The sequence below is a fragment of the Schistocerca serialis genome, chromosome 1, assembly GCF_023864345.2.
Source record: "Schistocerca serialis cubense isolate TAMUIC-IGC-003099 chromosome 1, iqSchSeri2.2, whole genome shotgun sequence".
Classification (NCBI taxonomy): Eukaryota; Metazoa; Arthropoda; class Insecta; order Orthoptera; family Acrididae; genus Schistocerca; species Schistocerca serialis.
Window position 1 is genome coordinate 344584817 of NC_064638.1, and position 11539 is coordinate 344596355.

Genomic DNA, 11539 nt, shown 5'->3' on the forward strand with positions numbered 1-11539 from the left:
GAGGCATGAAGGGTACCTCAATTTAGTACAGCAGGGAACTGTGAGAACATGCACGAGAGAGCTGCAAGGAGAGATGCATCAAACCAATCTTAGGACTGAGGATCACAAAAACAACAACAAGGTCAGAGGATCGACCACCTGCTTGTTAACGTCGGTTTATGAATCGAGATGAAGAACCTCGAGCTAACCTTCACATGTCATCTAATGTGAGAGGAGAGACTGTAGGAATAGTACTGTAGATGAATCACCATGTCAATTTACTGCTACCTCGCCACATCATACTCATGAGATTCCGAGGCACTGGTATCTAATGGACAAGTATAACCTTCCAAAGCACGAATAGAGTAAAACTGATGAACAACAGCTACGTAATAATACCGATTACGTTTCTGTGGTTTATATGTTGACTAGTTCTATATCTTTGAGGATTTTTCTTTGATGTGAGATCTACTACTGCGTGATGCCTAATGAAATGCAGAGAATAAAATAAATGGCTGCTTAAAAGGAAGCGCACAATATTCTATTAAACTGGAGGAATCCGCTTCGTCTTTAGCCTAACACTGATATAATGGCGACCTATTATCTCCAGCAAATTGGTAGCTTTTATGAGTAATTTATATCATCAGTACGTGCACTGGTCGGTTTAACCACACGTTCAACGCTCCATCTTCTTTTTTTCTGAAACATACGTAAAGTACTGTGGGCTGAATCTTTATGTAATGTGTTCCAAGAACTCGTAAGCAGCGACGAGCTGTGTTTGACTTCGTAATGTAACCACTGAATGGAACCACTAACATCTGGTTCGCTGGCCCATCAACGACAGATTAGTTCACAGCGTTTGTTTGACTGTGAAAGATTTCAAGGATAGTAAAACTTTTGGGTGTCAGGTGGGGCTCCGCCTATTTTGCTCTTGGCAGGTGGCATGTAAGCCTCTAAGTGGAATGCCATTGTTGAAGAACAAGGGGCACGATAGAATGCTACAGGCAACCGAACGCTGCCGCTGCTGCTTTAACTGACAAAATGATAATCGGAATAGCTCCAGTTAACCACTCACGCAGTGACCGTACATACGAGCTGGACATGACGATGGAGTCCGCATTGTCAAGCGGAAGAATAGAAGAATGCTCACACACGATTCTGGCGACAACGTTTCGTAGTAGGTCTGAACAGCAACCATTGGGGGAAGTTCGAGTCGGCCTCTCCTCCAGGCAACACCACAAGCCGTAATTAAGCAGCAAAATTCCGCAGTGTACATGCGCAGTCTGAAGAACGAAGGGTTCCAACATTATCGTTACTCGAACTTCCAAACAATATTTTCTAGGTGTTTCATAAAGATTCAAACGATTTCACAAGATAGAATCGCCTTCACGAATTATGATACGAACCTGAAATAAATTTTAACTTACAGAGCCAAAATAAAACCATGGCGCTAATGTAAGTGGTAAATTAGTGTGTTTAGTGGCAGGGTTTGAGACCAATGTCGTGTACGTAAATGGCACGTATCGACACGAGTAAGACACATGCTCTAAAATCGTCCACATCTGTTGTATACCGATAGTATGTATATTGAAAGCTGACGAAAACAATAAAATCCCGCATCTACTTTATTTCACTAGGTCTTGTTGACAGCTGCTGTGTTTCAGCATCTACACCCCTTTATAATGACTTAAGACCGAAATGAAAAACGTAGAATTTGCAATAAATGCATGCAGTCAATGAGGAAAATGTTAGAGTCATTCACAGATTGCGAACCCAAATCAAATACGGTTGCGTAATAATGCGAAACTTCCACTCCAAAGGTAAACTAAAAAAACTAAAACTCCTCCGGAACAGGCCACGAAGGCTCCACGTTACCGACCGGCGGCCGTGTCATCCTCAGCCCACAGGCGTCACTGGATGCGAATATGGTGGGGCATAAGGTTAGCACACCGCTCTCCCGGCCGTATGTCAGTTTCCGAGACCGGAGCAGGTGCTACTTAATCAAGTTGCTCCTCAGCTTGTCTCACAAGGGCTGAGTGCACCCCACTTGCCAACAGCGCTCGGCAGACAGGATGGTCACCCATCCAAGTGCTAGGCCAGTCCGAAAGCGCTTAACTTCGGTGATCTGACGGGAACCGGTGTTACCACTGCGGCAAGGCCGTTGGCATAAGTACACTGCACAACATAAAACAACTGTTAAGTGGTTCCCTTATATTTGGCCAATGCCCTAATTTCAGCTGCCTCTTCATCAATACAAGGGTACAGAGCAGCTGTATTGTCCTAACGTCCTAAGAATTCCTATCATGGTTTTTTTGTAATATTCAGTGTCGCCCTTTTGCTCGTGAGCAGGAAAGCAACAACATTTATCATTTGCGCGTCCATATGACCTCGTTGTTTTGTATCTGGAGCTGTCTCGTCATTTCAGATAGTAACATAACAAAACAATCCATTTGAAGAAATACACAGAAGTATAATGGAAATTTACTAAGGATGATAGTAGTGTTTGCTGATCGCTGAAATGGTTCTCCAGTCCACGATTCTATTTTGCGTATATCTCTGACAACAGTCTGTTATAGAATTCTGGCACATACTTTAGCCTCGCGTATTATGTCATTTCTGGAGACCGAAAACTCTTCTGTAGGAATCAACATAAGTTCGAAAACAGCGATCTTGCGAATCCCAGCTCGCTCTGTTTGTTCACGAGATCCAGAAAGCAGTAGATACAGGCGTCCAAGTAGATGCAGTGTTCCTTGTCTCCCGTAACGCATTTCATACAGTTCCTCATTGCCATTTAATGAACAAAATAGGAGCGTACGGAATATCAGACCAACTGTGTGATTGGATTGAAGAGTCTCCAGCAAACAGAACATAGCATGTCATTCTAAACGGAGAAAAGTTTTAAAGTCTGGAAGAACAACATCACATAAAATTAACAATGGGTAAGTCAGATGCCAGACTGAGATTCATTGGAAGAATTCTCTGGATGCAGTCCATCAACAAAGAATGTAGCTTACAAAATACTCGTTCGACCAATACGTGAATACTGCTTGTCAGTATGGGATCGGTACGAGGCTGGTCTGATAGAGGGAATAGAGAAGATCCAGTGGCAGACGTTGCAAGACAAAAATGGTTCAAACTTAGATCTACTTAAACCTAACTAACCGCCGGCCGGGGTGGCCGAACGGTTCTAGGCGCTACAGTCGGGAACCGCGAGACCGCTACGGTCGCAGGTTCGAATCCTGCCTCGGGCATGGATGTGTCTGATGTCCTTAGGTTAGTTAGGTTTAAGTAGTTCTATGTTCTAGGGGACTGATGACCTCAGAAGTTAAGTCCCATAGTGATCAGAGCCATTTGAACCGTTTGAACCTAACTAACCTAAGGACAACATACACACTGTGCGGCTGATCCCGGCGGAGATTAGAGTCCTCCGTCGGGCATGGGTGTGTGTCCTTAGGATAATTTAGGTTAACCAGTGTGTAAGCTTAGGGGCTGATGACCTTAGCAGTTAAATCCCATACGATTTCACCCACATTTGAACATTTTTTTGACAACATACTAATCCATGCCCAAGACAGGATTAAAACCTGCGACCGTAGCATTCGCGCGGTTCTGGACTGAAGCGCCTAGAACCGCTCGGCCAGAGCGGCCGGCGTCGCAAGACAGACATCCTGCATCACCGCTTGGTCTACTGCTAAAACTCCTAGAGTATACGTCCCCAAAAGAGTCAGCCAATGTATTGCATCCTTCTACGTCTACTTCGCTAAATGACATCAAGATTAGAGAGACTAGAGCCCACAGTAGGCTTACCGGCAACCGTTCTTCCCACGAACCATACACGAAAGGAACAATAAAAGGGAAAGTGACAGTGGCAAGGATAGTACTCTATGCTACACACCGTGAAGCGGCTCTCAGAGTATAAATGTAGATGTAGGTGTAAGCGTAGAAGACATAACACATTTAGAACCGCTTGTAGGAAATTACACTACTTGACGTCATTGTGAACGATTTGGATGAGTTGACAATTTCAAACATGTCAAGTTCCATTGTACATTTGTCTCTTGATCTTAACTAGAAATGGGAGAATTCAACTATTTGTATACGTAACATATTTCCCGCGTTTTCGTGTTAGGAATCAGCTCGTACAGTTTTCAGATGCGTAATACTTTGTATTGCGCTCGGTGTCTGGTGGCTTGGGGGACACAAGAACGTGGCCGACCGGCCCACTGACGTATGGCTCAGTACAGCCGATAACAGAACGGGCATCGTCCCCTGTGTGTCGAATAATCTGTCCCGAGGGAAGGCGCCGGGCTGTAGAGAGTCCGAAATGCCGGCGCGACACCGCACACGGCGTGTACGTGCGGGTCGATACTGCTACACCATGCCACGCGACATCCGGCCGGCCACAGCAGCCGTGCTTGTTGGGCCGTTATGGGGCCGCAATGGGGAGCTCGGCCGCTCCACTGTGCTGCCCGTAACTCGCCGGCTACACGGCGCGGCAGCTGCGGCCGCTGTCTCGACACGGCAGTCCCATGATGCACCCACCGTCGACAGTATTCGCTCTACTAGACATAATAGTCGTACCTGTCGCATTGAACTATTAGTTCGGTAGGTAAGTTGTTAGCGTTTTTCCAAAAGTTAATAAAACAGTGGACACACATAACAGATTTTTGTCATCAGTAATCTATTCTCCCTCACTGTTTACAAGTTTGCTAACATCGGGGTGACCTTTGGCTCCGCTACTAGAGAAATCACGTAATTTTGAGACGAGGAACTCATCGAGTCATGTTCGCAGCGACTTTTCGTTCGGAAAGAAAGTTCCTTGAAGGCTTTTCGACAGAGAGCGGAAAAGGTGAAAATCCGAGAGAGCAAGATAAGGAGAATAACGTGAATGCAGAATGACTTCCAAACCCAATATCTGTATAACGTTTTTTGACAATCTGGCACAGGGCCTGCCACGGGCTGCCAAACTACAAGCAGGCAGGGTGTGCGTGTCGTGTGAGGGCCATGGATCGGCATGTGTCGGCTTTGCTCGTGCCTTTACGGAAGTACAGAGTACGGCGCGACAATTCGTTTAGCGTTTCGTTGACATTTTTCGGTCGGCACAACTCTCTTCAGTTCGGCGGAATTGTTGAGTCAGAACTGTTTACCCTTCGCTATTTGTTCGTGGTATCAAGGACGTTCACAGGTTCAGTGGTTGTTTGCACCGGATGAGGCAGTCTAGCGATCTACCCTCACGGACCTTCAAAATGAATGGGAATACCAGGAGAGAGAGATGGAATTCTCAGTATCTTTTATGGAGTCGCGTAAGCGACGGGTAATGTTCGTTTGTCTCGAAAAGATTTCACAATACCTTGCAGAACGAAATTAAATATTTACAACGATTGACAGATGGGATTCATTGTTGAGTGCATCAAGAATCACTTAGATATAAATTTTCCGGCGCACAGCACGTGAAGAAATTGGTGGTATGAGTAGCAAAATTTATGAAGGCGCATATATTTTTCTACTGTCACCTGCAACAGTTTTCGATGGAACTGACCGAAGAGTATGGTGCCTTATCACGTCACTGCAAAGTATGCTGGTTAAGTCAAGGTGAATGCCTGGATCGATTTTTCAATTCAAAACTCGCTATTGACGAATTTATGAACAAAAAAGGAGTGCAAGAACGAAAATTAGAACATTCGCAGTAGATTTTAGATCTCACATTTTAAATGAACTTGACGTATACTCCCCACAGTAAGACAAGGAAAATCGCGTTATAGTAGGGACACATTCTGACGAACTCACTCCAGTTCCCTAAATTCACTGCCGTTAAAGAAATAGCGAGGTTTGAAGAATTTATTGTAGCCTTTAGAGAATTACAAGAATAATTTTCCAAAGGTTTTGAGGGGACTGTAATCTTATATCTGTTATTGAGCTGTTTTCTACACCGTTTGTCGGTTTGAAAGCACCCCTGTGCAGGTGCAAATGTAAGTGATTGACCTGCCCCCCAATTCCAGTTCTAATGACAACTCTTTTTACGTTAAAACTGTCCAGTCCGTGTTCTCAGGTAGAAATTCCACGTTTCCGTAATGAGATTGCAAAAGTGCTGCAGTTTTTCGATCGACATATTTGTGTGAAAGACAATTTTCCGATTATGAAATTAAATCAGTCACTTTTAGATCACAACTTGAGCTCGAAAACTTAGTGAAATTGTCTGCTTCGTCCGTATGCCGATAGTTTGTACCACATAAAAATTACGGTATGTCTTTAGCGCACCAAAGGTAATTAAATAATACTGAAAAATTGGTTTTGTTTGTGATCTGTGTTGATGAGGAATGTGGAATATAAAACCAACTCGTATGTAGTAAGACTGCACTGCCATTTAAATGCGGTACATTAGGAGTTTTCACATCTTCCTCCTCCTCTCACGACGCTGACAGCTCGGTTGGTGGGGGAAGTGAGAAACAAGATAGAGCGCTCTGGTACTCAGGCACCGGCACGGCCCACGAACCGGAATCTTGGCCGCCCCTGGTCTAGCAGAATGCGGGCCGGGCGTTGTCGTGGAGTATCATCACCTCAGGAACCCTCCTCGTCGTTGTTCTTGTATTGCGTCTGTAAGACATCTCAGTTGTTGACAATAATTGTCAGCAATGATGGATACAAGTCGAGGAAGCAATTTGTTGCACAACTCACTGTCACTGTTATACCAGGTACGGAGAGTTGCAGCTTTGCTTGGGCTCAACCATTCCTTTCTTTTCCTTAAGTTAACATAAAGACACTTTTTCTCGTCGCGAATGGTCTGTGCTGTTCACGGGCCAATTCATGAAGAGCAGGCAGAGATGCACATACGACAAACCACTAATTTTTGTGATTTTGGCTTAGAGCATGCACTAACCATACTCCTGACTTTTTAACCTTAGAAACTGTATACAGATGTCGCACGATGGTGGAGTGATCACAATTCATCACATTTCGCAGTTCTGGAGTACACTGACGTGGTCCATTGTAGATCAATGCGTTTATACGACGTTTATCAAACCCCAGAGGTCTTTCCGAACGTAGAGACTCGCTAATACGAAACGATCCTCCTTAAAACGAGAAAACCATTTTCTTGCCTTGCTCCGTGCAATTTCATTATCCCCTAACAGAGCACAAATGTTTGTGGTTACTTCTGCTGCGGTTACCCCCTACTGAACTGTAGCAGAAGCCTATGTCAGAAGTGTGATTTCTCTGCTTAGTACGCCAATTTCTGGTGTCCGCAGCTCCACTCACTGTTTCCAAAAGAGAAAATTACATTATGTACACTCAGATAGCAACAGCTATCTACAAATTAAAAATTACACTTCGCAAATAATCCATAGCAACCAGAATACCAACAGTAAAAACAAAAACTCTACGAACTTATGCAGCAACCTAATAATTTGCAATTTTTATGAGAAACTGAAAAAGTTTCGTAACAACATAAGGTCTTAAAGAAAAAGTTTAAATTGAAACAGTTTCCATATAATCAAATTATTTTTACGAAGTCTTCAGCACGGTGGTGTAAAACAATACCAGTTATCATTCTTATACATTGTCCAGTCACATTAAATTGACCGCTTGCCACAAAACAGATTAACTACCTTTTGCAGCGTGGATCGCTGCGAGATATGCAGGAAGAGAGGCAATGAGATTCTGGAAGGTATTGAAAGGAAGTGTCAGCCATGCCGACTCCAATAGTATTGCTAGCTGCCTTAGGTTTCTCGGATCTTTCCGAAAAGACCGATGGAGGTGGTCCCACAGTTTCTCCATAGGGTTTAAATCCATGGTGACGGGGGAGTAAGGTAAACCCATCCTGGTAGTCTTCAAACCTGACACGTGCTCTGTGAGTTGTGTGACACGTTGCATTTTCCCGCTCGTAGATGCCATCGTGCCGAGAAAAAAGAAATGCATGTAGGGATGAACACGACTGCTAGGGACAGGTGCACACTTGTGTTGATCCATTGTGACTACCGGGGAATGCCACGAAAATATTCCTCATAGGCTGTTGTTTTCTATCTACATAAATGATCTTTGGGATTGGGTGGATAGCATTGTGCGACTGTTTGCCGATGATGCTGTGGTGTACGGGAAAGTGTCGTCGTTGAGTGACTGTAGGAGGACACAAGATGACTTGGACAGGATTTGTGATTGGTGTAAAGAATGGCAACTAACTCTAAATATAGATAAATCTAAATTAATGCAGATCAATAGGAAAGAATCCCGTAATCTTTGAATACTCCATTAGTAGTGTAGCGCTTGACACAGTCACGTCGATTAAATATTTGGGCGTAACATTGCAGAGCGATATGAAGTGGGACAAGCATGTAATTGCAGTTGTGGGGAAGGCGGATAGTCGTCTTCGGTTCATTGGTAGAATTTTGGGAAGATATGGTTCGTCTGTAAAGGAAACCGCTTATAAAATACTAATACGACATATTCTTGAGTACTGCTAGAGCGTTTGGGATCCCTATCAGGTCGGACTGAGGGAGGACATAGAAGCAATTCAGAGGCGGGCTGCTAGATTTGTTACTGGTAGGTTTGATCATCACGCGAGTGTTACGGAAATGCTTCAGGAACTCGAGTGGGAGTCTCTGGAGGAAGGGAGGCGTTCTTTTCGTGAATTGCTACTGAGGAAATTTAGAGAACCAGCATTTGAGGCTGACTGAATTACAACTTTACTGCCGCCAACTTATATTTCGCGGAAAGACAACAAAGATAAGAGAGATTAGGGCTCGTGAAGAGGCATATAGGCTGTCATTTTTCCCTCGTTCTGTTTGGGAGTGGAACAGGTAGAGGAGATGCTAGTTGTGGTACGAGGTAACCTCCGCCACGCACTGTATGGTGGATTGCGGAGTATGTATGCAGATGTAGATGTAGATGTGCCACAGCCCTCCCTCCTCCGGCCTGGACCCTTCCGACGATTTTTGCATCGTGTTTACTTTCAGACGTTTCAAGCCGTACATGGCAAGGGTCATCTGTGCGATGGAGCATAAAACGTGAGTCATCCGGAAAGACGATCTGTCGCCCCTCAGTGGACGTCCACTTGCGGTACTGGCGTGCAAATACCAGGCTTCGTCGCCGACAAACTGCAGAAAGCGTGAGTGCATGAACCAACGCCTGCTGCGGTGGCCCACACTCAGCAACGTTCGCTGAACGGTCTTTGAGGACACACTGCTAGTAGCCCCTTGGCTCACCTTGACGGTCAGCTGCTCAACAGTTGTACGTCCTTTTAGCCCGTAGGCAACTCCGCAGCCGTCGTTCAGCCATGTCATCAAATTTCTTGATGCAATAATTTACCAACAGCCGTATGTATTGTAGAAATTTATTTTATGAACTTCTTATGTGCTACCAGTTTCGGCATTACATTGATGCCATCTTCAGGCCCCACACGTCACAGTCGTAAAAACGCTATACACGGAAGGAGCCATATAACTGGATCCGTGAATCAAATCGTTATGCAACAGCTTTTGTGGCCAGGCGACACGTATGTGGCCACCAAGAGCTGTTGCCCGGCCACCAAAAGCTGTTGCATAACGATTTGATTCACGGATCCAGTTATATGGCTCCTTCAGTGTATAGCGTTTTTACGACTATGACGTGTGGGGCCTGAAGATGGCATCAATCTAATGCCGAAACTGGCAGCACATAAGAAATTCATAAAGTAAATTTCTACATTACATACGGCTGTTGGTAAATTATTGCATTAAGAAATACATGCCAGCCGTTGTCCCACGGTCCATAATGGATCAACGACGACTTGTCATCAAAGGTGCACCAGAGGTTCCCTCAGCGCCGGTTTTGGATAGCGCCATTTTGCCAAGCACGGTACACTTTAACCACGGCGGCAAACGACCAGTTTAAAACCTCAGCCGTTTCGGAAATGCTTCTACCCTAGGCCAGAAACCTAATGATCATAATGCTCTTTCTTACGTCACTTAAATCGCTCCGTTCCGGCATTACAACGGCTGCAGTGTCTTCCTCGTTTTATGTACTTGCCGCTACTAGTGCTGCCACCTGCCGTCTATGAGTGGTTATTGCACGTTGGTATCGAAAGTAGTAGGTGGTCACCTTCATGTGAGTGAGAACCGTGTATAACATTTCTGTATTGTGTCAAGGGAACTGAAACTTTGACAACCTGCGACAGCCATTCTAAAAGTAAATAACGTTTTGATCAGACGAGCTGTACAATTCTCCTCCCCCACTCTCATCGTGATACAGACCTTCATTGTAATGTGCGTTAGTATGGCACAAACACAGAGCAGGAATGGTCGTTTACTGTTTAGTTTTGCGAATTTAAAATGTATGACAAAATTAACAATACCGCCAAATCTGGGGAGTAATTACAGTACGAGTGTGTGGAAAAAAAAATCCGCGCTATGAAAACGTACACAAATATAGCCGAAGTTCATGGAAATGTGACGAAAGAAGCTTCAGTTCATAGATGGTACATATTTCTAATGGCGGACGGATGAATAACACAGGCCAACGAAAAATTTTTTTCAAAAACATTTTTTACTTTGATAGGTGATCTTTATGGATTTTTATGAGCGGAATCCAATTCTAGCCTTAGTTTTTCTGTGTCACCCATAGTTTTCAGCAATATGCTATTTACTATACGGTGTAAAAATCCTAAACTATACGGTAAACGGGGAAATTAATGAAACGCTTTGTTACAACATTAGCATGGTTTGTATTTACGGTAAGCTACTTAAAACAATGATATGTGTTAGAAGACGTTTCACTTGTCACCTGGAACTGGTTTTTATTTTCTTTCTCTTTTTTCATTGAAGTTTCATGTGTAGTTTTTTCTACGATAAGTCGCTTGCTGAACTTCTAGGTAAAGTGACCAACCGTAGTCCCCAATCATAGAGGTTCCACTGCCAATAAGTTCTTTTCTATTAATCTAGAGACAAGCAATTCAGCTTTTTCTTTCGTTAAGTCCAAATACCTAACCCAATCGTTAAGCTCAGTCTGAGTAAACAATTTGGGCTCTAGACTTTCTGTATTACAACGGAATTCATCATCATCTGGTTCATCTAAGTCAGATTGTACATCAGAAAATACTTTTGTTGGAATAGAATTTAAATCATCTGGTGGTTCAGGAAACGGCAAATCTACACTGGTCGAATGGCGGGCGGATGGTTGGGGTAGCTTATTACCTTCTTGTTTTTCGAATTATGACCAGTAATATCAACACTGCAAAAGTAGCAATCATCGGAATGATTTCTTGGCACCCTCCGTACCATAGAGACAGCAAATCTAAAGGCTTTTTTCTCCTTTTTGTATCATTTTCTCAGATCTTCAACAGACGCATAACATACCTTATGTGGCCCCCAATATTTATCTTGATCACCAAGTTTAGATCCACAGTATGATAGATAAACCTTTTTGTGTTTTCTAATCACAAATTCACGCCAAATATAACAAAAGCTGTCACCATAGTTTTTACAACCACGATTAGACATTGTACTGAGCACATGTACAGGAAGTGGGAAAGTGAGGTACAGTTGACAGTAAACAAGACACCATGTGTTAACACAGAAATACAATCCACCTT

At 43.8% G+C, this 11539-nt stretch overlaps 1 pseudogene; it reads right to left on the minus strand.

The window, feature by feature from the left end:
* Positions 1 to 2027: 2027 nt before the first annotated feature.
* LOC126419816 (5S ribosomal RNA) lies at positions 2028 to 2145 on the minus strand (annotated as a pseudogene).
* Positions 2146 to 11539: the final 9394 nt, after the last annotated feature.